Source organism: Cygnus olor, chromosome 1 (genome assembly GCF_009769625.2).
Source record: "Cygnus olor isolate bCygOlo1 chromosome 1, bCygOlo1.pri.v2, whole genome shotgun sequence".
In the NCBI taxonomy this organism is placed as follows: Eukaryota; Metazoa; Chordata; class Aves; order Anseriformes; family Anatidae; genus Cygnus; species Cygnus olor.
Genome location: NC_049169.1, coordinates 88,494,002 through 88,520,853, shown reverse-complemented (window position 1 = coordinate 88,520,853; position 26,852 = coordinate 88,494,002). Strand labels below are relative to the sequence as shown.

At 40.6% G+C, this 26,852-nt stretch overlaps 1 long non-coding RNA gene across 1 annotated transcript in view; it reads left to right on the top strand.

Annotated features, from left to right (window-relative positions):
• Positions 1–22,145, top strand: part of LOC121075126 — a 46,394-nt gene extending 24,249 nt beyond the window's left edge. Inside the window, exons 3-4 of the long non-coding RNA XR_005822748.1 lie at positions 7,225–7,458; positions 21,178–22,145. This is a non-coding gene — a long non-coding RNA (uncharacterized LOC121075126). The remainder of the gene's footprint in view (positions 1–7,224; positions 7,459–21,177) is intronic.
• Positions 22,146–26,852: the final 4,707 nt, after the last annotated feature.

The window sequence follows — 26,852 nt, the reverse complement described above, 5'->3', positions numbered from 1 at the left end:
AGCTATAGGCATTCTTGAAGTGCCTTCTTTTAGTACCCTGACATTTAACCTGACGTTCTGCTGTACAGACCCCTTGGTTGTATCCCAGTTTACAAAGCTGTCTCAGTTGCTGTGAATCATTGTCTTCACCTTCTCACTATCTATTCCCAATCTTTCTCCTTTGCCAACTTTGTTATCTGTGATCTGGAAGAAAATAAAGTCACTACTGATAAAGTTAATTAGCAGTAGAACGCTCCTTGCAGGGATTTCTCTGGAAACGCAGCTGTTCAGTGTTGTTTCTATGCTTACATGAACAGTTTAGTCCTATCAGACAACTGTCAGCATGTTTCGAAAGTGCTTTTTTCCTTTCTGGGCAGGACAATTTGTGCCAGAAGAGCATGCTGGAACCTATTGCGTTGCTTTCTTTTCATATGACTAGCCCTTTTAGTAATCAAAAGGAGGGAAAACAACTTATTACAGAAACGTAAGTGTGTTTTATCAAAGCTTTTCTTAAGAAAACAAATGCTGGTACTGTGACAGTGTCTAATTTGTCTGCACGCAGGCTTTACCTTGCCAGATCAGGTGGCATTCCCTGGAGCACAAACAGGCTGGTCTGTCCCTGGAGGAGATACTGAGTGTGGGAAGGGCAGGAGTTTCCTGAGAACATCGTGGAAGTGGGATCTTGTCTTTCATAAGCCACAATAAAAAAGCTAAATATTCTAGGTGATATTGTAAAGAAACCTAGCTTTTGTCTTAAAATGGTGTAATTTTCTCTGGGCAATTCACAGTATGAGACAGTTTCTGTGGCCTCAAAACTTGTGCTGTTTCAATGTCCCATCACAAGTGCTTTCAAGAGTCCCTACATAGTTTATTCTCTTTCCCTCTATCTTCTCCCAGTGCTATATCTTGACTTTTGTGAGTATTTTTAAGGCTGAAATTTGAACAGACGGTTTTGAAAACAAGTGGCAGTATACCTGGCCAGTGAAATGGATCTTTATATAATAGAGGCCTCCAAACCTGTAAAGGCCCAGAAAATGCTAATCAGATTTCCTGGATTCTTTGCATCCATTATGCATATAAGGTCTGGGGCTTTTTGTTTAAATTATTTAATCGGTAACTGCTGTATTGAGTGGTATATTTTCCTAACTTGATAGAGCACTGTCTTATTTATTCATCAAGGTTTGTACTTTCTTCTTTGTTCGCTGTGTGTACCATTGACGAATTTTAAATGCAGGGTTACGAAAGCAGAAAGAAACTGCTCTGTTGTAAATAGCTGCAGCTTTTAATTTTTTAAAATGTGAGATAGTTTTGGAAACAGTTTCTAAACAATTACAGTGTGACATTCATACATAGTTAACAATAAGCTAATGCCAAATTTTGACGACTGATACCAGTTCAAGCAGAATTATATCAATAACGCTTCTTAATTGGTATAAGCCCATTCAGGCAGAGAAATTACATAAGGACATATGGGTAATGTACTCAGAAGACACTAGTAATAAATGCATGTGGTCTATGAGTGGAGAACAACTCAACTTATTTTGGAGTGGATACTTGCTTGTGTGTGTGTAGTGACTGCATCCAAAGTGTTCAGAGGTTTCCACAGTTGGAAGCTAACACGGTAATGTTGTGGCTCCAGAGTTTGCCTCTTCGCAAGAGTAAATCTTGGTTGTTTGCAGTATATTCTGATGTTTGTGCAGACTTTAGCTTTCAAATACACTCGTCCCAGTTTATTAATCCAGTTGTATCTAGGTGAAGTGAGAACTGATCTGTCTACTGCTAAGCTTTGTGGCAGTCGGGAAATGTTTGATCATAATTCAATTGTTAAATGCATATCCAGGTATTACAACCTAGCAACAGGATAGATATAAGAGTAGATGCTTGTTTAATTTTCAGGAGTATGATTTCTCATTGCCAAGCACATTTTATATTTATCTAGATACAACAACTGGAAATTAATTGGTTGATATCTCTGTTTCTTACTGGTATAAGGCTCAAATGCTATTATTATTCTATGTATTTAACATCCTGTTTGGCAAAAGGTATCAATGAATTCCTTGTTGTTCAAAGGTTCGGTTGATTAAAGTAGGTGCTTAAATCTCATCAATTTCAGACATTTCAGTGGGTTCTCAACATTGTCAAAAGTTCTCAACAGGAACACTCCCAGAAATCAGTTTTAAGAGTGCATTTATGTCTTTTTGTGTATGCCACAGTCCAAAGTATCTGCTGTTATAAATGAGTGAAAATAGATTAAGCACACTCAGACCAGCAGGAAATCTGATCTTGGATTTGCAGTGATGAGCAAATAGGGGTATTTGCTCAAGTTCATTTGACAAGACTGGTCTAGTGTTGCTGCCCAAGGGTAGGAAAGCATAAATACCTCAAAAGTGGTAGAGATGCAATGTTATTTGACCATGCTTGATTTTTTTCAAAACAAGCCTCAAGAGTAAAGAGAGCAATTTGAACAAGCCTGTGTATTTTGGTGTGATGTACTCATTTTAGTGGGCAAATTAATCATATAAGTAATTTTGAGGCTTGAGTATCAACTAGCAAATACCAGTACACAATACCTTCTGCATAGTCACAGGTAAGACTGTTTGCTTGACATTTTCTTCACATAATATCAAGAACATTCCCAAATAATGGGGATAGTTTGTGAATATTTCACCACACAAAAGCACACCCAAATTTACTAGAGTCAGTATTTGGAGATACTGTTTGACCAGCTCTAACAAAAGCAATCAATGATATTATTTGAACAGAAGTGTGTTTTTAAGAAAAGATATCCTGTGTCAATAAGGGAGGCGTTTAGATTTTGTATGTGCTCAGAATTAGGTATATTGTGTAGTTTTCCATTTATGCAGCTCTGGCTGGAATATTCTTTATCATGTTGATTGCATCAAAATACAGGCCAGTAAGCATGTATTTTGGTTCTGGCTCATCTGCCTATAAGCTCATTGAACTATTTCCAAAATAAAGAATAAGGATAAACAGCATTTCAGTGATAACCACACAATTGTATTATCAGCTGCAAATACTCAAAAGCAAGAGTTTTGCTGGATGTCTTTTTAGGAGATCCCTGTGGCTGTATTGTATTAGATTTTGGCCAGTTTCCTAGAACTTCATCACGTATGAGTTTTAAACCTCGGTTGTCGTTGGATTTGTCTGGTGCATGTGTGAAAGAGAAATGCTTATGTCTTCAGTAGCATTTAATTTTTTACTTATACATTGTAAAATTTTATGAACCAGAGCTGTAATACAACACTGCAGTGCACAGCCCATTGGTATTGCTGTAATCATTCAATTGAGAGACCTGTGTGGGCATGATTCAATAGGTAATGGACTGTATCAGTTCAGCCTGACTGTTGGGATTTTATTGCTCTACCCACCTTTGTGACAGCTGCTTATTAGTGTGCAGTGCTTTAGAGAAGTCAGAATAGGAAATGAGCTCTCCGGTATTTCCACATTATACTGTGTGGATTGGTATTTTGGTAGATAGGGGAGGTCTTCACCCACCCTCCTTCCCCCTCCCTGCACTGTGAATTTCCAATTCTCAGGTTTGGGCAGGTTCTGTCTGCCAGACTAAACATGTTAGAAAGCCCATCATCTTACTTTGATTAACGCTAATAGGATTTGTGACCGTAAAGCACCATACAACGAGTTGAGAGTTTATGCCAATGGGATTTTTTTCCTTTCTTCTATTGCTTTATGTATTATCTTTCATCAGCAGGCAGCAGATTTCTTTCCGCATAGTTGAAGGAATCAACATCAGCAGGGGGTAAGAAGGTGTCTTCATCAAATTAAATTCATTTACTTTCACATGCGTGTATAACCATTTCTCTGCACTGACCATGAAATATGGTAATGGGTGCAGAGCCTGTCAGCTCTAGGCCATCCGTTTAAATTGGGCCCAAGCTGGCAAGGATCATCGGTCTTTATTCTCTGTTGTTTGTACAGGACATGGTGCGGAATTGACTTGGCAAGTGCAGCCCACTGTCTCTGGGAGTATGGTCCATGTCACTGAAATAAATGTCAGATCAGCTTGCTTCCCACACGTGTTGTCTTAATGGAGATAAAGATTTAAAGCCTGATCCCAAGCCCACTGAAATCACTTGGAGGATCATTTCTTTCAGTGGACATTAAAACAGGTGCAAGAAATGCAAGTAGTCTGAGTAATCCTGCGAGCTGTATCCAGAGGATGACTAACGTGATATTAGTGTTGATGTCATCATTCATGTTTTTCTGTCAAAAACACTGAGGCAATTTGAGTAGAAGATGATACCATCCTCAAAGCTCTGCTTTACTGAGAATAAATACACAGCTTTTGTGCAGTACTGTTTTTCTCTGTCTTCATTAATAACAAGACATGCCCTTAAAATATTTCTCACAAATATTTAAAAGATTTCATTTGCTCTAGGCACGTGCTCAATTAAAAATCATTTATTATTTATTGCTAGAAAATGAGGAATTTCCAACAAGGAAGTTCCAACAAATTATTAAGAATTTCAAAAGTTCCTATCTACATTGAACTAACCTTACATTGCCTTTATGTGCAGGAAGGGTAAGCGGAAGCTAACAAATATCCTGCAGCCTTATTTTCATTTCAAAGACTGGTCTTCCATGTCATGTGTGATGTGCTGCCATTATTACAAGAGGCAGATTAAGCAGTCATCTTAATGAAATGGGAATAAGATGAATGCAGAAATATCAGATGCTGTGGGGGCATACTCCACTAAGCAAAGTATTTGCAGTACCCATTAGGCAGGATGTAAGTCAATAGAGTACCTGAACAGAAGGTGCTATATATTGTTGTTCTTAGAAAATTTGGTGTAATTGCCTTTATTATTAAAATGGATGACTTCTTTTATATCTGAGTGCTTGCTTCTCCTCTGCCTTTCTCGTTCCCAGTAGTAAATGCGATCTGATTTATAGTTGCATATAAAAACTGCAAATCACGTGGCTGTCCAGGATACAGTTACTATGAAGAGGTGTAAATGGTGGTAAAAAGGAGGAAATCAGCCCTGTGAGCTGTATCAATGTAGATATGGACACTTATTTTTTTCCCGATATACCAAGTAATTGGGCATACTGTAGTAGAGTCAGGGGGGCTAGCAAGATTTCCAGTACCCCACATTTTACTATGATTTAGGAAGTAAGCACATTAAATCACTCTTCCACACCAACTTCACTCACAACTGTTAATGGCTGTTGTGGTGACGTGAGGCAGCCTTAAATCCAGCATCTGCAGCCCTCAGCAGGGACTGCGATACATGGCTTCTGGCCTGAAACTTTCTTGGAGTCCTCAAGCTGGAGGTAAAGGTCCAAAATCTTGTGGTTTCCTGTGTCTGGAGAGAGAGCAACTCTTTCTAAGCAAAATACAACATCTCCTCACATGTGCACAGTACCCTCGGGTTAGATCCTCTGCCACCTGGTTAACAGACGTGGGAAGTAAGATAGCTGTGTATTTAAAATGGCTTCAAGAACAGTGTGTGTTTCATGGATGTCTGGCTGAAGCCCCAGTTCAGTGCAGCTACCAGCCAAACGGGGGCGTCTGTATCAGATCAACCCCCAAATAACAGCAGTCAGGCAGACAACTGACTGCTTTGTGGCTGTTTTCATTCAGAGATACTATTCTCTGAAGGAAAGCCAAGGATTTTTTTTCTCCCTTTATTTCAAGTCAGTAGAAAATGGGTATTAAAAGATGTGGTCGACTCTACTTTTCTGTTGGGTTTCTTAAGATTTCTTTTAACTTTAGTAAAATTTCTAAAAATGAGTTCAGTGTGACTGTTGTTACTGAGAAGCATTGCATTAGGATGGGTTAGGCATTTCAGCCTTAGCCTTCTTTCTTCCCTGTGCTGCTGACTTCTTTCTACCTGCTGGGTGGTGCTCTGCTCTTGTCTAGACCCTCCCATTAGCCTCCTTTAATTCCACCTGGACTGATCATCAGCTATCTCCTGTTTGAGCTAACTGGTGACTCCTGCACAAACACAGTATTTATAGGAACTTTGATGGCAAGCTTTTGACCATGTAGAAGTTTGAATAGAGGGAGTTCCTGATGTTCTTCTGGAGAACTGACATTTTATATCCTACGTGCGCCAGACAAAAAAGCTTTAACTGTAAGAACGTAGTCATCTTTCCACATGATTGCTCCGAATTTAACATACGCACAGAGTAAACTTCTTCAAGCATTTAAGAAGTCTTCAAGCAACTTTCTTCCCTTCAGGGTTATTATGAGATCCTGTGTTGGAGATTTATATTTGTTTAGCGTAACATTTCTTACACTCTGAAGCTGACCTCGCATCCCATCCAGCCCCTCCAAGTGCAGACACAAGCACTTCTGGGTGAGAATAAAAATTGTGATGGGTGAAAAAGGCAGCAGGCAGAATTCCTACCCTTTGTTCTGTTTGTACCTATCAAAGCAGGAGCCTCTCCCTTCATCCTCTTATTTCCCTCTAATTGAGTAAGTCTACAAGCTATGTTTTTACTTAAGAAAAAATATCTTATAAAATTGAGCCAAACTTTGTCATCTGTGTCCCTTCAGGGCTTATATGGCTGAAAATCTAAGGGTATGCGCTTTGCTCAGAGTAGAGAGATTTATCAATACTGATACTAATGTAACCCCACCATTGCACTACTGTTTTGCTTTTCTGTTGTCAAAAAGACATAGATAAAGCAGTAGGGTATTTACAAAGCATTACTGCATCTCCAGAAATTATAATTCCTTAAGATGTTCTGTCTTTTACTGTTCAACTGCTTTTTACTTTTGTTTATGTTCCCTTTTGTATCTTCCTAAACCTTTCAGCCTTTAGCAATGTTAGGAGTTAAGGAGTGTCACAAGGGAGCCTGACTACCTTTTGTTCCTAGTGGCAAATGAGTTGATATCCAAGGCAGACACTGTTCTTTTCTTTCCATTAATTGCAGAGTTGTCTTTTAAAGGATGGAGACAAGTCTGTCCCTGGTGCATGCTGACTTGAGTTAACCATTTTTTTTTAATTTGAGGGTGTGTTTTGGAGCATAGGAAAAAGAAAGGGTTCTGATTCCACTTACACCATCTGAAAATCCAGGGATCTCTAGAGTTATCAATGTTTTTTTTTTTTTCCTTTAATGCCAATACAAAAATAATATCCAAAACTTACTGAGAAACTATGTATTCATCTTGCTCAAGGTGACATCAGCTGTTTTATATTTTTATATCAGGTAAGGTACTGCAAATATGTACTAATTCTCTCCTCTGCTTGGTTTCAGATTTATGCAACATGAAGTATCTTACCAAAATTGATGGACCAGGTGTGCCTAAATGACAGCCGATTGATAGCAGGTGCTGCCCCACACTTTTTAAATAGAAAAAAGGCTCACTGGAGTTGTGACTGGGAAGGAATATGTCTGGGAAGAGAGCTGAGTCCACCTCAGAAGCAGAGAGATACAGATAATGACTCTCCTTCCAGAACTGGAGAGAGACAGAACAGTGTGGGACCCAAGGTAAGAGCAAAGATGCATCTAACAGAGGGTCAGGTGTGTGCCCTGCTTGGGAAGGTTAACAAAGTATGTGCACTGTATAGGCTTTCACTGTTTATGTCGAGCACAAGGAAGCTGTTCCATGGCTGTGTGATATCAGTCTTGAGGGAACTGGTGTCTGGCTACAGGTATCTGGTGCAGAAGGAATATGGTGGTTGAGTCTTAAGGGTACCTGTTGGAATGGATTAGGATTACAGGCAGGTTAAGAATTTAGAGGAACACAAGAAAAGCAAATGGTTGTAGAGGTGCTCCAGACATGAACTCTCATCCAGCTTTTAGAGCAGGCTGTACATTTCAATTTACTGCTAAATTATGCCAGCTAAAGCCCTGTTCTTACCAGGTGACCTGAATGATGGCTTCTGTTTGTTTATCTGTGATGGTGTGCTGTTTTTTGGCTGGGATGAAGTTAACTTTCTTCATAATAACTTGTATGGTGCTATATTTTGGATTTGTGATGAAAACAGTGTTGATAACGCACCAGTGTTTTAATTGCTACTGAGCAGTGCTTACACAGCATTAAGGTTTTTCCTTACACTGTTCTGCTACCAAGGAGAATGGGGTGGGTGCAGAAGAAGCTGGGAGGCAATGCCACCAGGACAGCTGCCTCCCACTGAACAAAGGGGTGCTCCATACTGTATGACCTTGTGCTCGACGATAAATACAGGGGGAAGGTTACCAGGCCTGCCGTGGCCTGGGGAGTGGCTGGGCATCAGTCAGCTGGTGGTGCACAACTGCATTGTACGTGACTTGTTTTTCCTTTTTCTTGTTTCCCACTTTTTTAAAATGTATTAAACTATTTTTATCTCAACACATGAGTTTTCTAAATTTTGCCTTTTGATTGTCTTCACTTATCTCATTGGTTGGAGCGAGTGAGTGGCTGTGTGGGGCTTGGCTGCCTGCTGAGTTTAACCCATAACAGGTGTTCTCTAGAGAATGATGTCATTGTGGCTTATGCAAGTCATTAGCTTATTTTGCTCTTAAATGCCTGCATTTTCATTGCTTTGGGTCTAAATTATGTCTCTTGCTTTCTGATACCCCCTAAAAACCTTCATTTAAGTTCAAGTGTGGAAAATCCCAAATACCTGAACTGTGTACTAGACTACAGAGGAGTTGGATGTACTTAATGTTTACCCTTCACTCTTTCGACTTGTTTAAAGATCTCCAGTCGGAGCCATAGGTGGCTGCATGGTGCACTGAGTAGTCAACCACCCCCTTTGGGAATAGATATGGAGGGGAAAACTTAAAGCAGCAGAGGATGTTGTTAGCGTGGTGTGCTGTCTCAGAAGTTGGTTGAGAACAAAGCCACCTGGCAGCTCTGAGGGATGTTCTGGATTTAGCTGCTGAGAGTTTTAGGGGGCTGGCTCTGCTGAGAACTGTGTGTAGCCAGCAGACTCTATCTGTGCTGCACAACTATCAGGGGTCTGTTCAGACAATGACTGTATGTTAGGGTTACTGACAAATCTCGCTCTAAAAGCAGTAGGCTGGAATTGAGCCACATATGGCTTAAGAAAATCTGTAGAAGCTGTAGAAAGATGGTTTGAAAACTGATAAACATTTAAGATTATTGAATGCGTTCTTGAACCTATAGTTGCATTCTTCTGTACGTATCCACTTTCTAGCTGTTCTGTATATGAGAACATAGCTTGTTATGTTAATGCATCCATTCCTATAACAAAATCAGCAACTAGAACCCTGCTGTTAATACTCTAGATAGCATATGCATGCTATGTTTTGTGTTGCACTTATGTGTTAAGATGGCGGTCATCTTATTATTTTCCATATATACTTATAGAAATTTAAATGGGGGAATTAAATATCAAATCTATTTGCCTCTTTCACTAACAGAATTATGTTTATTATGTTGATTTTTATTACATCACATTATTAAATATGAATTGCTGAATTCTTGTAGGTAAATCTGAGATTTTAAAGGTTGGTGCCTTGAAATACAGTTAAATTGACTTTCTTATGGCTGTTGCTCTTTCTGAGTAGTCTGGTATTGTGTGTCTCCTGTATTTAAACAAATCTCTTACTGAACCATGAAATTTTTAATAGACAAAAAAGCATAGATATTGATATATTGTGGTAATGCTGTCCCACTTAGTTAATCCATGGTCCAATTTAATATTGACAGTTACCACGTATGTTATAAAAGGAATATACAATAGCTATTTTTTCTTGTTGGTATACAAAGAATAGAATCTAAATTATAAACTTGAAATCTTTGTAGGTGTGAAATCGAGATTTGAACCGAAAGCAAGGGGATTCCTGATCCAAAGTGATTTGGAAAAAAAAAAAAAAAAGTTTGTGACTAATGAAAGCCTGTGAGGCTTCCCCACTTCCTCAGCCCCCAGAAATGAACAATAAAGGGGAAACCTAATCAGTAGTCAAAATGCTGCTTCTTATGGTCTTCAATGGGAAAGTATGCATAGTATCTCTAGTTCTTGTGAATTTCCACAGCAGGGAATTAATGTCTGAAGGTATATATAGACTTCTCTTTAGGGTGTTCAGAGCGGTATTTTAGGATGCACACATCAGTGAGCTGGTTTTGTTTGCCCTCGCTTTTTTTTTTTTCCCCTGTCTTTCTGTTTGTAGTTTGAAGTGGGAGAATGGCACATGCAATGAGGCGCTCCTTGTGCAGTAGGTGTGTAAACAGACAGAACTTAGAAGTTTAACATGTGAGAAGCTCCTCAATCGTATTGCTTTGTTTCATTGACACTTCTGCACATTGGTATTCATTTCTTAACTTTCTGCAGTAAAAAAGAGGCAGTGGTAGGTAGACATCTCTGGAGGTTCAAACTCCTGTTCAAGTATGGAAGAACAGATTGTCCTACAAATTGTCAAATCCCCTTTTTATCGACTTTATGAAGTCCTGAAAATATTGCAGACATATTGCATGCTGGGCAGTCAGAATGCTTCCGTGTTGTAGACCCAGTGATATATGTTTCAAAACGTGGTTTCACTTTTAAGTGTAGAAGATGGGCTGTGTAATATCAGTGAATATACTATATAAAGCCCTAATGAAGGGGGAGAAGGGGAAGGAAGTGACCTGGCAGTAACTTTTTTTTTTAAGAGTATGCAGAGACCGAATGAGGGAATCGTATCTCACCACAACTGCTCTGTTATTTGTGACTTGCATGTAGCACCTGAGGGTGAATTTCAGCATCTGATTTCTCTCTTCAAGAAAATTTTCAGTGTAGCTTGATTGCATGTGCCCCGACTCCACTCCTTTCTCCTCATGCTGCTTAAATCTGCTTTGTAATTGACTTTCTCTGTCAGGTTGAACAGTGCAAACACTGAAAGTTGTAGGAAATAGATTCCAGTAGGAGATCTTGGCTGCACAGTCATGGTTGAAAAACCTGACTGAGCTGTAGAAGGAAAATCACATAATAAATCATCACTAAAGGAAGAGGCTATGCTTCATTGAAACTGTACGTACTTAATGGTGGATCACTGTTTGGAACCACAGAAAATCTTGTACATCCTGTGAAGGCAAGCAAACTCATCAGGGTGCTTGTGTGATAGGAGCTTCCATTTGTGATCTAACAAGTGGTTAACTTCTTGAAGATGGTAGCTGGGGGTACCTGAAAGCATCTAAGGTGCTGCAGATTAGCATCTCTGCTAGGGGTGCCCACAAGTAAGGTACTGAGCAACATCCACATTCTTTATTGTTTGCTCCATGCAGAGCATGGCGCTACAGAGTTTATGCATTCCAGAAAACAGGATAACTGTTCCAGAACAGTGTGGCTTTCTGACTTCCATGAGATCCTTGTTATGAGCATGATATAGAAGCACAGAAGTTAGGACATCAGCTGTGGAAAGTGCAGTCCTCCCTTTCCCCAAGGCAGTTTTCTCTTATTGGTGTTGCTGTTTGCCACAGCTGGTGGTATTTGGAAAAGCTGAGTTGAAGTCTTTAAGCCATTTTGGCATGGGAATGAAAAAGGATTTTTCCTCTATCTTGTTAGAGAATTTGTACAACTATTGTAATTGCATGTCTGTTAAGACCCCTGTATCTTGAAGCACGATATTGGAAGGCTGTGGAAGAAGAAATTCCTTTCCTTTCTTCAGCAAGGGAAAGGTGTGTCGTGTGGCAAGACGTTCTGTTTGCTTATTACCTAGCTTGCTGAATTCTGGAAGTGGTTCTCCCCTCTGTGCTGGTGGAGACTTCCTGGAACAAGCATGCTCGCTTGCTAGCAGCTTATGCAGAAGTATGTGCTGTTTTTAATTGGTCCTTGGCTTGGAAGCATGCATGTGAAAAGCTGGAGCACCAAGGTGAAGATGAAATTGCAACGAGTGCTGTGCAAGTCATCGTAGTTATTGTAATGGCTTCACAGCATCCATACACACAGCCGTTCCCTGAAGAAGCTCCTCTTAACATAAACTACTTAAAGCTGGATTGCAAAATGCCCTGTCTCTTTTTTCTAGTTAAACTTAAATTAAAAATGATCTCTGAAAGTTTTAGTTGCCCTTCATTAAATCTGTCTTGATATTTTATGTGCATGTATACATCTCTTTTTTTTTTCCCCTGTATATTTAACCTCAATAAGTTTGCCTTCTAGAACAAGTGACGATAATCTTCCCTTTCCATTATTTTTTCCTGAGAAGAAACTGTATGCAGAAAGGGAAACCATCTACGTTCAGGCTTGCTCTCTTCAAGAGAGCTATGAAGCAACATCCCATTGTGATCTGTGATTACTGTTATTTTGTCTACTGTTTTCCTTCAGAAGGAGAAGCTTAAATGTTTTTGTTTGTTTTTGTCTATTTACTCTTCCCATTGCTCTCCCCAGTAGCCATTGCTGTTATGGTGGGGAGGAAGGGATCTTGATGTGATGTTTCAGCTGCTGCAGGGATTTTTTTGAATCCTGCTTGTTGCTTGCTAAAGTATACGTTTGATGCCTAGTGTGTTTACATTGAAGGTACTGTGTCCATGCTAGATTCAGGTCATAGTTTGCCTATAGATAGCTATGATGACTGACTCATCCAGCTTTGAGAAGGTTACCAAATGGATATGCCAGCAAAAACTGACTTATATTCCAAGAGCATATCTGATAAGTGGTCAGGAACTACGGATCGTTATAGTTAAGGATCCTCCCCTCTGTTTTACCAATTCCATCACTCTTCAGATGTAATTTAGTCTTGTGTACTTAGGCAAAACTCTCATATTGAACAAACTCTCTAATTCTTATGCAATATAGGATTTAGAAAAGGTTTAATTTGTTTCTCATTTATTTGGCTTTCATTTATCTGCAATAATGCAGTGTTACTGAAGTTTTTATTGTGAGGCTGGTGCTTCATTGACCAAAATAGAGATAGCATCCTTGTTTTGACCCCTGGCGCCTGAAACAGAGGCCTCCCTTGTTCCCTTCACCCCCTCCGTGTTTATGGCAGATGGGTCAATCTTCTGTTAGACGCTCATCTTTAGGATTTTTCTTGCACTCTTTTTTTTTTTTTTTGGGGGGGGGGGGGGGGATATAAATAGGTTACCACCTATTTCCTCTACAGTATGTGCATCTGAGACCAATGAGTTGATAAATGCAGCTGCCCATGCAACAGTAGTCAGCACACTTAAGTTTTTTTTCCTGGGTTTGGTGAGCACTTACAGGTCTTTCTTAGAAACGTGAACACGAGGGTATACTTTAAGATAGTGAAAGAAATACAAAGAAAAATATTGAGAGCCCCCAGTAGGGGGCAGTGTGGTAGGTAACAGAGTATGATATTACTGCGCCACAGTCCAGTCATGAATCAATTTCAGATTTGTCCCTTTGCTGCAGTGCATCTTACTGATAGCACTTGCTTGCCTCCTTCCTGTGCATCTTCCCTTCCTCCCACTATCCTTTCAACGCAGCTCTGGTGACTGTAGGGCTGACAATGAGGCATATATTACCATGTGTCTTTGGTATCTGATCATTGACTCTCTTAAACCACTTGCATAGAGCAAGTGTGGAGGGTTGAAATTTCCTTGTGTGTTTTTTTTTTTTTTTTTTTTTGTGGGGTGTCTGTTAAACCTCTGAAGCCTCATAATCTATCTAAAGTCAAGCATGTGTTTCACTTTGAAAACTTTTATTCACAGCTTTGTGCATCACTGTAACTCAGCTCAACTACTGGAATGAGCTCAGCAGAGAGCCCCAAAATGTCTGAGGGCTGGAGCACTTGCCTTGTAGGAGAGCCTGAGGTAAGCGGACTTGTTCAGCATGGGGGAGAGATGGCTTTAGAGGTGTATAATGGCAACCTTGGAGGTTGACTCTTCATAGCAGTGTGTGGTAGGAAGATGAGAGGCAATGGACACAACTTAAAGCAAGAAGTTTGGGATGGATGTGAGGAGGAACTTTTTACCCACAAGGACGCTGAGACAGTGGAGCAGTTACATAGTCTCCAGCCTTGGAGGGTTTTAAAATCAAACTGATTGAAGACCTGAGTAACCTGGTCTGATCCTATGGCTAGCAGTGGTCTGAGCAGGAGGTTGGTCTGGAGAACTCCGACCTAAATTTTCCTACGAGTCACTTTTTATTAATAGAAAGTTGAAGCGGATTTTGGCTGTCAGCCTTGGTTAGAAGAATGAAATCAGGAATTAGTTGACAGATGTTAAATATGAGAGTTTTATTATTTACATTGCTTTTTCTGTTACTGTTTGGAGAGTTCACAACTGCAACTGGCCATTGTAATAATGGTGAAATAAAACCTTTTGTAGGAAGTGTTGGCTTGACAGACCATGGTAAGTCTTTCTTGTTCTGTAGTCCCTGTAAATGTTCCACATCGCTTATGGACTTTCTTCCAGTGTTTCTATTTTCACCTCGTGCACCTTGCTCTGCGCCTTTGACACCTGAAGAATGGTACTCGCTTATTTGAACTCGGTGCAGCCTAGCACCAATAACTCCTGCCATGTGCAAGTTATGAAGGGTTACAGAGGGGTAGCAAGGGTACAGTACAACAGTAGGTGGCACAACAGTTTGTCGAACTTCCACCTTTGAGGACTTTGGTCCTCAAGGATTTCTTTTTTTTTTTTTAACTTGCTAGCAAGACTTGGTTAAAAATGCTATTAATGTGTAGGAGAAATATGTTAATCTCAAGCAATTCTCGTTCCATGTCTCCCACTGGAGATGGGGAGAGGAATGCTGGATGAACAAGAAATACTTTAGGTTCAGTTATGCAGGGAGATGGTAGATTATGCTTCTTCAAAATGGGGAATACTTAAAAAGTTGTGTGCGCACTTCACTTTGGAAAGCAGCTTTCCTCTGCTTAACTAACCAAGCTAAAGCAGAACAGTACTACTGAACTCAGTATTAAAATGTTATTGCTGAAATTAATTTTAACGATAAATCAATAGAGAGCATTTACTAGAGTATTTAAAGAATCTCATATAAGTAAGTGCTACTAATGACTTCTAACACTTCAAAGGGAAAAATGCTGTGTGCTAAATTACATCCAATGGTCAAAATAAATAAGAGAGGAACTACTGTTTTAGAGGAAAACCATGCATTATCTTCCATGAGGCAATCGCTTGGCTCAAATCTACCAAGTTGCATGTCTTCTTCCTTGTGAAGGGGGTTGATCTTTGCGTTTATGTACAACTTCTGATTTGGGTTGCTAACATTGAAGAAGTTTTGGGTTTTGCTCTGTAATAACACAAAGTGTTGGGTTCAATTCAGATGACTGACGTGCAGGAGAACGGAAAAATACCAAAGCTATGTTGTCTGTTAGGCTTGTTTAATGCAGTATATCAAGACATTTAACTTCTATGAGCACTTCTAATAGAAGAATTTTTAACTTTCAACCTGAACAGATCTAAAACAGCATAATGGGAAGATTTGTTTCCACAAGGGTGTTTTCTGAAGAATTTAACAAAACTTGGTGCTCAACAGGAGTGAGTGGCATACTTTTATTCTCTTTGTTTAATGGCAGCCTTGTTCAAGCCTGAGGTTAAGTGCTACCACATAACAAATTATAAATAATGGGACCAAAGAGAAGGCACTAATATCAGCAGGAATATAGGCTGTCTCTCCTTTTGCAGTAGAGATATGTGCCTGTTCTTTATTGTAGTCTTCTGGCTGATTTTACTTCCTGGCTTATTTCAGAACTGTTCTTTCTGCGCATCAGTTACTGAGGAACTATTTGTTATCCCGTTTTTACCACCCGGTTATAATTCTTCTGAAAGGAGATTTCATTGTCACAGGGAGTAGAACGATTCTTGTTGAAACTCTCCCTAAACCAGCATTGAGACTTGTGGGAACAATGATTTCTGTTGCTTCTAATTATTGTTCCTGTGAGAATGTCTTAGGAAGTTTCTTTGCACAAAGACAACATACATGATAGGACAAAGAAGCACACCTTTGAGTTGTGCTCTTGCCGACTTCACACTAGGACAGCTTTACTTAAGCCTCACTGATGTTGTCTCATGGTAGGACAGATAATATCAGAATTACTCACAGGTGGCAGACATGTCTGGGCTCAACCAGATAATCAGTAAAAACCCAAACCCCAGTACACTGGATGCTAAATTCCTCTCTGTGCCCAGTGTTCCCATTGATGGTAATATCTTCCAGAGGCAAGCTGTTATGCCATGAATGTGTGTAGCCAGGGCTGTAACAATGACCAGAGCTGAGGAAGAAATATTTTTTCCTGAACTTTTCCACTTCAAAGTCTAAGGAGACAGCTGGATCTGTCCTGGCCCTTTCTTCTGTGAAGAAGGGTTTGGGATAGAATCTAGTTGTAAGGAACTGAACCCAGAATTGAAATGCAGGCTCTACAAAGCCCATCTGTCCCTGCTGCCTGTTTTCCTAGATACCCTTGAGTTAGAAGCGATAACGCTCTAGCTGTCTCAAATCTCGCTCTTTTGTATCCTTAAAAACAACAACAAAACAGCTAGTTTTGGGTTTGAGGACAGAAAAATAACTACAACCACAAATTGCTGTGTTGCATCACCAGAGCAATACCATGATACTTGCTTCCTACTGCAGGAGAAAATGTAAGTAGGAGGTCCTGCTCTGTATAGATATATTTAGATAAATTTAGATTCTAGTTTTCCATCTAAGCACAACTGTGGTGTATCTGCATAGATCTTTCTTTTGTGGACTCTGTTCTGCAAAGGGAGGGCTTGCGTAAGTTCACTGTGCTCTCTTGCTGTACTGAAATTGAAGCTATTTTTCCCAGGCTGGCACTTTTTTTTTTGAAGGTTCTTAAGGGATTTGGAGCCAGAAGATAGTCGTCGTCTTCCAGACCAGGGGAATGTAATAGCCACCACTGGAAGGGTATCAGTAATGTTTTAACTTTCCCAAAACCTATAAAACTTTGAAGCAGATGTTAATTGCTAAGCAGTATAGCACAAAAGTGGAAAATAACTTCATTGCTGCTTTAGGTTTTGCTGATTGCCTGTCAGTGATTTTGCTGCTGCTTTGATGTCTGAATATTAAAATTACCTTGAGGCACACTGTCTTATCTACCTAACTGTTCTTGAATGATGATCTGGTATTTGTAATGGCAAGAAGCCAAATTTTTCAGACTTGATTTGGTCTCTGCTCTCTACTGCTGCAAACGGTAAGCAGTTCTGATGAAGTGTCATGTTTCTGAACCTTGAGTAAGCAGCCGAAGAATCAGATCCCATGCCTGTTCTTCCGAATAGACACAAGTGAAGTTCAACTTGCCATCTTTGTAGGGTAGGTTCAACTGAGGCAACCTGAAGATGCAACTTGGAAAAGGAAGCTGTCATGGAGCCTAGCTATCTGCAGTCCAGTGTCTTTCATCTAGTACTGGCTATTTCTGCAGGTTTCTGGAAAAACTGTGAGCTTCCTGTTGCAGGCAAGAGCCAGATATACTGATAAGAGAAGCTTGTACATCTAAGCACCAGTAGGTTATCTGAAAGAAGTGATGTTTGATATTCAGTATTTCTTTTTCCTCTTCCTGCTGCTGCCCTCCACTCAAAATTCAAGATTTCTGACTTACATTGAGACCAGACTCATAATGTAAATAGGGCAAGATTTTTTTTTTCCCTGTGGAATGCATTAAATATACTTATGCTACAGAGATTCAAAACAGGAACAAAAAGCCTAAACCTTTAATTTTTCAATATGGATCTGCACCTTCTAGAGCTAGTTTGTCAGATTTAGCTTGCATAGAAATCCTAAGTCAGCAGGAGAGGAAAAAAACAACAGTGTAATGTCTTTCTGCTGCTTAGTTTCTCCAAGTACTTAATCTTTTAGGTATCTGCATTTGTAGACGTGATATTTTAGAAGTATTTCGTCTTGTGTGATTTCTGTGCTTTAGCCCCTTACTCCCTGAAACCTGAGAGAAATGATATGTAACACTTCTGTAGCAATGCAGCTGAGGAATGCTATGCTGCTCTGAGAGCATGTAGAGCTCTGTTATAAATTCTGGCAGCAGCTGCATCAGCAAAATGTGTTTTAAAACACCTCATTAATAATAGCTGGTGTCTTTAAACCTTAGGTTAGTCAATTATGCTTGACATAGTAGTTGAATATCATTAAGTGATTTTAGAGAATCAGTCATCTGAGGAGAGAGAATCAGTTTAATTTTTTGTAAGTAATTACCCTGTTTAAAAAAAAAAGAGGAGAGGTGGGATGGAATGAGAGCTCTCAATCCACTGCTGTAAATCGATGGTAACTTTAAAGAAGCTGGAGTTACAGCTTTATAGCTAAAACTTGTGGGCTAAAAATTCTGCTCTCAAAATCTATTTCAGCACTGTGGCTAGCTCTGTTTCCATCTGAGAATAAAACATTTCAGTCCCCTTCACATGAATTTAGCTGTCTGGTGGATCTGCTCGGTGTGTGTTTCTGTGGTGTCCCTCACCCCATGCATCCCCTTTGTGTTTTCTCCTGTAGAAACAGGACAAGCTTACTTGGCGACATCAGAAATAAGAACTACCCTCCATTCCCCCAAAAGAGCAACAAGTATTGCTTTTCTGGAGCCTAGTACCATTAAATAAAATAGGAAGCAATTATACATCTTGCGGGGCAGCTTGTCTCAGCAACAAAAACAATATTGCAGCACTTGGTGACCCCAAGCCTATAATTTACGAACTAATAAAGGTGGGTACAACAGGTGGAAAGCAATTTCTGTCTTATGACACGCATCACACCCATGATGGTGCTGACCCCTCTGGTTGCATGTTGATGGGCACCACGGGGCATCGCTCTGCTTTCCTGGCTGGCACACAAGGTCGTGTCTGCAGACCCAGCCCTGACACCTTCCACTGCAGCCCAGACTTTCATAGTGTCAGGCACCTCAGTGAGCAATCCCCTTCCATCTGGGTCCCTGTCCCAAATCTGTTACAGTAAGAGTGTGTTTTGGAACAGGTGCATAAGTTCATCTATTGCTCCCTTGTTTCCCAGCATATAGTGTATTATCAAGAGACAGGCAGATGCAATAAAGATCTCATTTATTTGGGTGGTGCTTTTGGGTAAGCTTCCCACTATGACACTTATATCTACAAAAATTTGAATGCAAATTATGGCTTGTTTTTCTTTCTACTTGCTGACATACCAGGCACAGTTTTTGGCAGAGGGTGCTGCAGGAAAGCTTTCAGAGCAGGCAGGCCATCTGTGGGGATGGGAATCAGCTGCTGAGACAAGAGTGGGCAGAGATTTTAATATGATGCTCATTTTCTCAGGACTAAATCAACAGCTGTCTCTCCTTTACTTTTGAAGCTTGCCTGATGACATTGTGAATCTAGTTTTTTCTTTTTTTTCCCCCCTCTTCTGTGGGTGCTTTCTAAGATAGGCTAAACAGTTTGCCTGTGAACCCTTTGTCAGATGAATTTGTCTCTTTAAATGATGGCCTCCATTTTTTGAGGGCCCGAGGATAAAACCATGGTGCAAGGATAGCAAGTTTCTCTAAAATAAATTGAAATGATATAAAATTACTGATGGATGTGGTATTTGCTGGCAAGAGATACACGTGAGTTTATATTCTGGTTTATACTGAAACATGACTGTTTCCAAGAGCACTAAGAATAAGCACTGATGTTCAAAATTGGATTTGTATTTCATAAGCACATCTTCTTGTTTCCACTTCAGATTTTGAAGTTTTCCAAGTTTTAGTGGACTGTTGTTTTTTGGGTGAGACTATTTTTCATTTTCAGTTTAGCAAGCGATGCACACATTTTATTCAGTGTTTTGTTTGTTTGAGAACTTAATCCTCCATCCTCCCCCAGCAGTTGCTATTTTTTATCTTAGCCTTGTACATTTGTTGCCTTGGAGTAGTTATTTGTCTTGTAGTGCTGAATATTTGTGCTGGAAACTGTGCTGGGGAAAGAGATGGTGTGTTGACACCACCCTGATGTGATCCCTGTAGTGCTATGTGGTGGAAGGGCAAGCATGCAGCTTAGGCTGGAAGAGTGCCAGAAGCAGTGTCCTTTCTGCGTATTGATTAGCAAGGGGAATAGTCAGATATCAAGCACTTGAAACAGGCCTGCTATTTTTTTTCTTGAAATGGGATTTGTTTTACATAAAAGCTGAAATTATTTTTAAGTTTTACAAAAGTCATCGAATCTTATTACCTGTTAGCTTTATGGTGTACTCTTGCTTTGCATGTATGAACTTTAAAACAGCTTGAGCTGATTCGTGACTCCTGGATCCTTGCTTTGTCTTATGTTTACAGACGGAGGTTAAGATCTTTGGTGTATAAAGCCTTCCCTGGCGAGAGGAGTTAACTGCATCCCTGTAAAGCCTTAAAAATTCACTTGGCAGTGCGTTTTCCATCCAGGTCATTCAGAGGAGAGGAGACTATTTAAAATGTACTGCCACTCGCCCGGGGATTTCACTGGGATGCTAAGCATGCTTTACAGAGCTTGCCTTTGAACCACAGGTGTTTGGTATGTGGCCTGTGTTATGGCAGGTCAGAGCCATGGGGATTTCTGAGTCTTCTGTTGCTGAGAATTAATGACCTAATGCCTGATTTTTAAATGGGTGGAATTTATGGTCTTGTCCAGGCAGGGGACAGGGCAAGGCAACTGCCCATGTGAGAGCACGGTCTGCCAAGGGTGGGATAAAAGGGAACTTGTGAACCTGATGGAGCATTTTGCTTGCCGGTGAGACCTGGGAGTTTCACTTCTGGAGAGTACCAGGCCCTCGCTGCAAGAGAAGGTAGCATCCTCTCTTTTTAGAAGTAACTATTGCTTTCCTCTACTATTTGTTTGCTCCACCAGTGCTTGTCAGCAACAGAGGACGTGCCCAATTTTGTTATCGCCAATGTCTGATTAGACTAGACAAAAATCACTAGAGTAAGGTTGCCTTTCTGTAACAACTTGTGAACAGATCCTGCTCCTTGCTCACTCTGCAGCTCCCTCCGGGGGGGGCCAGGTACGTTCCCCATACCTCCTCAGTGGTTTGGGGGACTGTCAGTCTCAACGAGTATCTAAATACATGTGTTATTTAAATGTAGAATGATATTGGAAGTGTCACATATTGAGAGGGTAACTAGAGATCAGAGTGGGAGGTAACTTGCTGCCTAAAGCTCTAAGAGTCAGCCAACTTTTGTTGTGGTTGTTCAGTGGGAAGTGACTGTGCTATTTGTAAGGGTTGTTTGTTAGCTGACAGGGGAAGCCCTCTAATTTGTAATCTTGCCGATGCCTTTTTTTTTTTTAAACTCTCCATCTGAGCCACTGGAAAGTCTATAGTTATTTCTGGTGGAGTCTTGCATAATGTCTGTCTCGCATAATGTTTTTATCTCTAGGTAACCTGGGCAGCGATGGCTGCTTCCCTATCCCATGATGAACTACAGTCCTCAGTAAAGCAAAACATCCTGACAATTTGTTTTCTGGGCCACTGGCTTCGTGTTACTATTCATGTCCTAGAACTGTTTTTCAGGAGAATTGTGAAAGAAATGTGATGAAAATGTGTCCTAGTGACTGTATCTGTGGTGGCAAACCAGGACTGGAAGGCTGGGCTTGTTCAGCACAGAAAAGGGATGGCCTTGTGAGGACCTAACAGCAGGCTGTCCGCACATACCAAGCAGATGAGTCCCAGCTCTTTGTGGTAGGAGGATGAGAGATGGGCAGAATCTGAAATGAGAGGTTCAGATGGGATATAAGGAAAAATAGACCCTGCCGTGAGGACCCTGCAGCAGCTGCGCAAGCTCCAGCCTTGGTGGGCTTCAAGACCTGACTGGATCAAGCCCTGAGCAACTTGATCAGATACCATGACCGACCCTGCACTGAGCAGGAGTTACACTAGATACCTCCTGAGGTCCCTTACAAGCTGAATTCCCTTGTCATCTTATTAGTCACAGGCCTTCCTCTGAGGACAACATGAGGCACCTGGCTTGCTAGCCTGTGGGGTTCAGTTTCCATGGTTCGTGAGGGAGTCCATGTGGCCCCCTCTGGGAAATCACACTGCCTAGGCTGCGTAGTGTGGCCTCCCAGCACAATGCTGCCTGTTGTACCACCAGTGTGGGGTTGGGCAGCAGCAGGGCGGCCATGTTGCTGCCGCGGCACCTGAGGAGGCCTGAGGTGGCTTGGGGAGGTGAGCCCCTGTAAGTCAGGTGGGGACAGCTGGTTACCAAAGGGTGCTTAAAAATGTAGAGGCGTGTGGTGACATTTGTACCTATCTAGTTTTGTGGTCTCTGTCGTGTTGTCGATATCGACCCTGGAACATATATTTCTCTGCTTCCCGCTTAATTACATGTAACTAATAAACCAGTAAGCCCATTTGATCCTGCTTTGATTTAATCATGTGAGCTGAGCAGGTTTTATTTTTTTTTTTCACGAGACAGTCACTTTCTTCCTTATTGCTGCGTTTTGACCGGTTTGGTTGCATCATTGTCAGAGCATTTAGGTGGTTCTGCTCACATGGTTTTCTTCAGTGAGCATCCCCAAAACAGTAGAAGGATGACAAATTCCAGAGGATAAACTAGACTATTGATCTTTTAAAGAAGTGAACAATTTTGCCGTTTAGGAAGAGCAAGTATCTGCAAGCAAAAAACCCCTTTATTCTACGCTGTGTCCTTGTAGGAGAGGGGTCTTTCCACTGATTTCTCTCTCAGTCCAATTACTTGGTAGTGGCTCTTCAGCACTGCAGATGTTACAGCATGAAGATGCAAGGGGACTGGACTTTCTGTTTGCTCCTTGCAGGACTCTTCCAGTCTAGATTAATACAGTAGTGTCCAAGTGAATGAGTCTGAGTTTCTCCCTTTTCTCCCTGTGTCATCTGTGCTCTGGGAAAGTTTAATGCATCTCTTTACCTGACCCAATTTGCAAGTAAAGAGGAGGCCTTATTCTGTAGTGACCAGCTGCATCTTTTTAGGGGAGTATGACATGGAGTAAATTAAAAGTATAAATCATATGCCATCTGTCAGTGCTATTTCATTTTTTCTGTCTGAAATATATTTTTCTCAGATCATTTTTTGCCTTGTAGAGAGAGGGGAGAAAAAACTTGACCTACTTTTAGAGGAATTGTGGAATGAACAAACTTGTTTATGCAGATGTCCCCCCTCATAAACAAGCAAATGTTGAAAAGTTGATTTTGCTATTATTCTCCCTAAACTGAGATTTTTCTGAGCTATTTCTAACTCTTCCACTGTAATTTTTATGTGGCATTTTTTCTATTGATTAGCGCAATGTGGCTTTACAGCTTCCAAAGTAACCAGACTTTTGCTGCAATCTGAAATGACTGATTTGTAGATGAAGCATAAACTATTTCTTTCTATCGCAAAGTTTTTACAGTGTTGCAGGAGGAGCATTTCACAGAATCACAGAATCGTCTAGGTTGGAAGAGACCTCAAGATCATCTAGTCCAACCTCTGACCTAACACTAACAAGACCTCCACTAAACCATATCACTAAGCTCAACTTCTAAACGTCTCTTAAAGACTTCCAGGGATAGTGACTCAACCACTTCCCTGGGCAGCCCATTCCAATGCCTAACAACCCTTTCAGTAAAGAAGTTCTTCCTAATATCCAACCTAAACCTCCCCTGGCGCAACTTGAGCCCATTCCCCCTCGTCCTGTCACCAGGCACGTGGGAGAATAGACCAACCCCCACCTCTCTACAGCCTCCTTTAATGTACCTATAGAGAGCATTTTAATTTGTTCTTCTGTGAGCTGTGGTTTTATAAGGATATGCTGTTTATATGGATATGCTGTTCTACACTTTTACTCAGAGTAATTCCTCAGTGTGTCAGAATTAACCTCATCTTTGGAATGGTGTGTTGAGGCATATTCAACAGTTGCAACACTTGCAAAATACTCTGATTCCAACGAAATGAGTAATATAACTTCCAGTTAATCAAGTTACTCTTTAAGTTTTAGCCCCAGTTAAGAGGCTTGTATAAATATCATCTACTTAAAGTATTATATTGCTCTATTTTATGGTTTCTTATTCGTAGATGAAATCAAAGAAAAAAGACTTACTGATTTTTTTTAATGGTTGTTGACTTAAAGGTTTGAAAATTGACTCTGAGGCTCACTTTTTTTTTAGAACAGATTTGTTATTTTTGTGACTTCCAATTTCTGCACCCATAGGGCTTTGATTTTCCAGCTGTCTGTAACTGAAGGCTAAAACCATTTCCATACTGAAACAGATTCTCGCATTGCTATGTAAGTCAGCATCTGAGGATGAAGAGAAATGCCAAATTTTGCAAGTCTTTCAGTGAGAGTCTGAGCTGGTAGCATTCTATTCAGTGTAGATGATTTGTGCCAGCCTATTTAGCCTGAGGGTTGAACATATTATTTCAAAAAGGACACAGGGCTTAAAATCAATACCTTGGGGCCAACCTGCTGCCCTGCTATGCTCTCTGGGCTTGATCCTCCTCCCATTCAAGCTGCTGAGAAAATTCCCAGTGACTTGAATAGTGTGAGATCAAACCTTTTATGTGCAGTTCTTTCTCATTCTTGTGTAGAATTTTGCTGAAACGGATTGGTGTATCTAGCCTTTTTGAAGTTTCAAAAAGTTAATTTTTTTTAATTCCAGCAAGCATGGGTTAGCATGATTTCTTAGACTCAAATATGTCAAAAGAGATTAACTTCTCCTCTGAGAGTGGAATCCAAGAAGTCTATTCTGAATGCATGAAGGACTATCACTTCTCATAAGAGGGGTAAAACTACCCTCAAAGTTGCCTTTAGCATAGACCACAGCTTTAGTGTCAGAATATTTCGTATCAGCTCCTGTAAAATGTCCTTGGAGAAACCATAGCATATAGTCCGTCCTGGTGGTGTTAGTACACAAATCTGTATGCTGGTGATGGCAGGAGTAATAAATTAGGGAATCATTTTGTGCTCTGCTTTAGTCAATCGTAATTTAGTTTAACAGGAGGAGGAAAATATTTTATTACTGTGAAACGGCTTGCTCAGTACCTCTGTCTATTCATGTGATAAGATGCAATTTGGATCATTGTACACATGTAGGTGGAACAGCATTTACCAAAACACCAGCACTTGTGAACAGTAGTTGATGTAGATTGCTCCGGAAGCTTGCTGCCCGCCAAACTGACATGTATGTGTCGGATTTTGCTGAGCTGTTTTTGTTCTTTCTGTTTGAAACTCTTGTGAACTACATAAGGAATGAAGCTCAGTTCAGCTCTTGATAGGTGGTGGAGTAGAAGATCCAGTTCTGAAACCGCCTGTGTGATAAACGTTGGCATCCTCCACCTGTCTAGGTGAAGACTGCAGCAATTTTATTCATGCCGTTTAACTAACATTTGTGTTAAACAAGATGCTGTGCCCTTGATTTCCTCCATGTTCATCCATTCCCTGGCAATATTTGTATTCCGATCTCTATCTTAGAGCATTTCTTTAATACCCTTCTGTAACGCTCATCTATTCTTTCAGAGCGAACAGAATAAAATTCCTTAATGCTTGGGTTAATTAAATCACTGGCCAATTTTCTGCATGATAATGAAGGAGTAGTCCTTACATCATAGCTTTCAAATGCCAGTGTCTGCTGCTGGGGTTATATAGCCAAATCATTTCTTGATACATATAAAGCCTTCTGGGATGTAGTGAACTTTGCATTTGTAAATTGAAAAGGTTTTGGATTTGCATAGGACATCTTGCAAATAGTCTTCTACTCAAAATTGTTTGGAGACTAAACAAACAATGAAAGGTGTTTGTATTAAGGTAGCTCAAATAAACTGGACCAAATTTCTTCATCACCTTATTTAGGACTTCTATTAGTGAAAAGAAGAAAGTTCTTTGGTCTACACATACTATTCAGAAACCTCTCATCTATGAAAAGAGAGAGGCTAGGTTCAACTGACTTTCCAATACTAGCTCATGGGATGTTACCAGATAACCCTATGCTCCATTTCATTTGTCCATAAACGAAGTGCTGAAAATATCTCAAAAGACATTTAGGGGACGTGTATCCCTTTCTGATAGAAGGTGATGAGGAAAAATATGAAAACAAAATCAACAAGACATCTTGACTGAGAGGGGATCTTATCAATGTTTACAAATATCATAAATGTGCGAGACAGAAGGATTTGGCCAACCTCTTTTCAGTGGTTTGAAGGGACAGGACAAGGGGCAATGGCCACAAAATGGATCGCAGGAAGTTCTGCACCAACATGCGAAAGAACTTCTTCACGGTGAGGGTGATGGAGCACTGAACAGGCTGCCCAGGGAGGTTGTGGAGTCTCCTTCTCTGGAGATATTCAGGGCCCATCTGGACGCCTACCTGGGCAACCTGCTCTAGGGAACCTGCTTTGGCAGGGGGGTTGGACCCGATGATCTCTTGAGGTCCCTTGCAACCACTACAATTCTGTGATCTCCTTTGCACTGCTTTTGCTTTCGTTGTCTGGATGTTTAGTTATGGGTGCACATTTGGGCTGGTGTACCTGACCATACCATGCTGCGCTCTACACTGTCTTCTTCATTGTATAAGGAGGAGCACTGTCTAAACATATAGTGCATATTTTAGTTCCTGAATTAAGCTGCTACTTGCTCTTGGCTGCAGAGCTTTTAGTATGGGGGTGCTATAGTCACAATTAACAGGAAGAGAGTTTTCCACTGTCAGTTTGGCAATTTCCCATGTTCCTGTATCCTGACATCTTTGCGCAATTACTCCTTCCTCCTCCGTACATTCTGCTTAGAAGTGTTTTTATTATTTGTCTCAATCCTTCGCTTTTCTTGCATGTTATTGCAGACTGCCAACATGTAGCATGCTGCCAAATGAGCTAGCTGCAAAGAGAAGCATATGGAAAGCCTTGTGAAAACAGAGGGAATAATCTCAAGACTACAGTTTTAACAACTGTACTAACAGTATGTACTGCTACAAAGCTTTTGTGAAGTAGCTGTCTTCACTGGGGAGAGATCAGCCTTGGCTCTAGTGCTAGGAATAAATGAAATTCTTTGAGCAGTGTGACCAGGGTCTTAGCATGCAGAAGGCCATGTCTTGCTCTGTTGTTTAGCTGAA